The 2,232-nt window shown below is 46.0% G+C and overlaps 1 pseudogene; it reads right to left on the bottom strand.

The window, feature by feature from the left end:
* Positions 1 to 1,074: 1,074 nt before the first annotated feature.
* On the bottom strand, positions 1,075 to 2,031 carry LOC118844334 (annotated as a pseudogene).
* Positions 2,032 to 2,232: the final 201 nt, after the last annotated feature.

The following is a 2,232-nucleotide window of genomic DNA, read 5'->3' as shown; positions in this document are numbered from 1 at the left end:
GCACTTAGATTAGTAGCGATATCTGGTGGGAAGAATCTGGATTATAGTAAACTATGCTGCCTACAAGCGTATGGGAAAACTGGGGCTGTGGTAAGGTGTTTTCCATAGGAGTATGGGAACAGGAGGGGAGTGCTATTCTACAGTGACAGAGAAGGCTGGGAACAGGAGGGGAGTGCTGTTCTACAGTATCTAAGGAGGCCTGGGAAGGCTCGGGCAGGATACAAACTGATTATCAGAACTGTATGAGCTATGTGAGGCACGGGGCAGGATGCCCTTGTAAAGTATCAAAGAAGTTCCCATTAATTAAAGCATGTTTGTGTTAGGCACTGGTTCAAGAGCATTAGGTAATGGCCAGCTGTGTTCCTCCTACTGGGCTTGTGAGTCCTAGGTGGATGGACTCTGCCTGCATGAGAAAGGATGGCTATCAGAGCAAGAGGGGGGTGCTGTTAAGGGGGGCTGTTAGGGACAGAAGTCTTTCCTCCGGGCGCCTACCGTTCCAACTCCTACTAAGCCTGTCTGGTATTACCCAGGAAAGAGGCCAAGCGCTAGGGTCGGAGCAGCCCCGGGGTCGGCACTAACTCCCTACAGGGGAGGAGGTGATCAGAAGTAAAAGACTTTTGAGGAGGGGCAGGGTAAAAGGAGAGAGAGAAGTATAAATGGGAGAGAAACCAGGATGGAGGGAAATCATAACTTTTCATGTGAATGAGATGAACTCACCCATAAAATGGAAGCATATAGCAGAGTGGATTAAAAACCAGAATTTGTTGCTTACAAAAGTACACTTGAAGCAGAGAGACACAAAGTAAAAATAAGGGGATGGAACAGAATCTATTATGCTTCAGCTTAAGGAAAAAAAAAGCAGGTATAGTAATCATGATCCCAGACAAAGTAAAAGCAAAAATAGATCTAATTAAAAGAGATAAGCAGGGAAACATTTTGCCGAAATGTACAATTCAAAATGAAGTAATATCAATAGTAAACACATGTGTACCAAATGGTATAGTAACTACATTTTTTTTTCAAAAAGGAGAAATTAAGGTCTTTATTTCAATATCTGAGTTATGGTTGATCACTTTACCGAGTGCCAGTGGTCACCTGCCACACCCATACCAAGTTGTCTGTATAGCCAGAAAATAGAGTCTGGCCATCAACCCACCAGGCTAAGAAGGTACAAGAGGGAGGCTGGGCCTTCCACTTGGTGCTGATCACTTCTTGCTTAAGCTCGTCCACAATGATCTTGCCCTCTAGGTCTCAGATCTTGATGGTGGACCAACCCAGTGGTATCACGGAGCCAGTAATGAATTGACCTGAAGCAGAGTGCACTGATGATGCCAACACGATCCAGATTATGGAGGTGTCTTATGGAACCTCACTGAGGTCCCACAGCATAACCTAACCATCCTTGCCTCCTGAGGCACAGAGAGAGTCATGAGGAGGAAATGTCACTGTGTTTAGCTAGCCTGTGTGGCCAACGTGGTTTGTCTTCAGTTTGCAGTTGGTCAAATTACAGACCTTCACCAACTTGTCCCAGCCACAGGAGACAATGATGGGGTTGCTGCTGTTGGGCAAAAAAATGGACACAGGACACCAACTCTGAGTGGCTTTCATCCTGTATAGTGTATTTACAGACACCCAGGATGTTCCACAGCTTGGTGGTCTTATACCAGGAACCAGGGACAATCTGGTGGTTAAAAAGAAGGCTACATTCAGCACATTCTCAATGTGACCAACAAAGTGCCTGGTAGTGGTGCCATTTGTGAGATCCAATAGTCCTAGTGTGCCATCCCAGGAGACTGAGAGTGTAAACTGGCCATCAGAGAAAATGACCACATCACTAACAAAATGTGAGTGACCCTGGCAGTTCCGCTGGGGGATCTCATAGTTTGTTTCATCTCTGGTAAGCTTGCACATAATGGTCTTATCTCAGGAGGTGGAAAGAATCATGTCTGGGAACTGGGGAGTCATCTTGATCTGGGTCACCCAGACATTGTGGCCTTTAAAGGTACCTCAAGGGGTCATCTGTTCAGTCATGATGACAAGACCTTGGGGACCCACTCCAGGAGGAAGGGTGGATCCAGATTGCACAGAGAGAAGAGCCAGCTCTCCCTCATACCAGCAGGCCAGGAAGAAAAGAGCTACCATTCACATTCTTAGAGAAAAAGTTAAATGACTCACAGGAGGAAATAGATAGTAAAACTATACTAGTGGGGGACCTCAACTTTCCCCTCTCAG

The sequence above is a fragment of the Trichosurus vulpecula genome, chromosome 3 (assembly GCF_011100635.1).
Source record: "Trichosurus vulpecula isolate mTriVul1 chromosome 3, mTriVul1.pri, whole genome shotgun sequence".
NCBI lineage: Eukaryota > Metazoa > Chordata > Mammalia > Diprotodontia > Phalangeridae > Trichosurus > Trichosurus vulpecula.
This window is presented reverse-complemented; position numbering and strand designations above follow the sequence as displayed.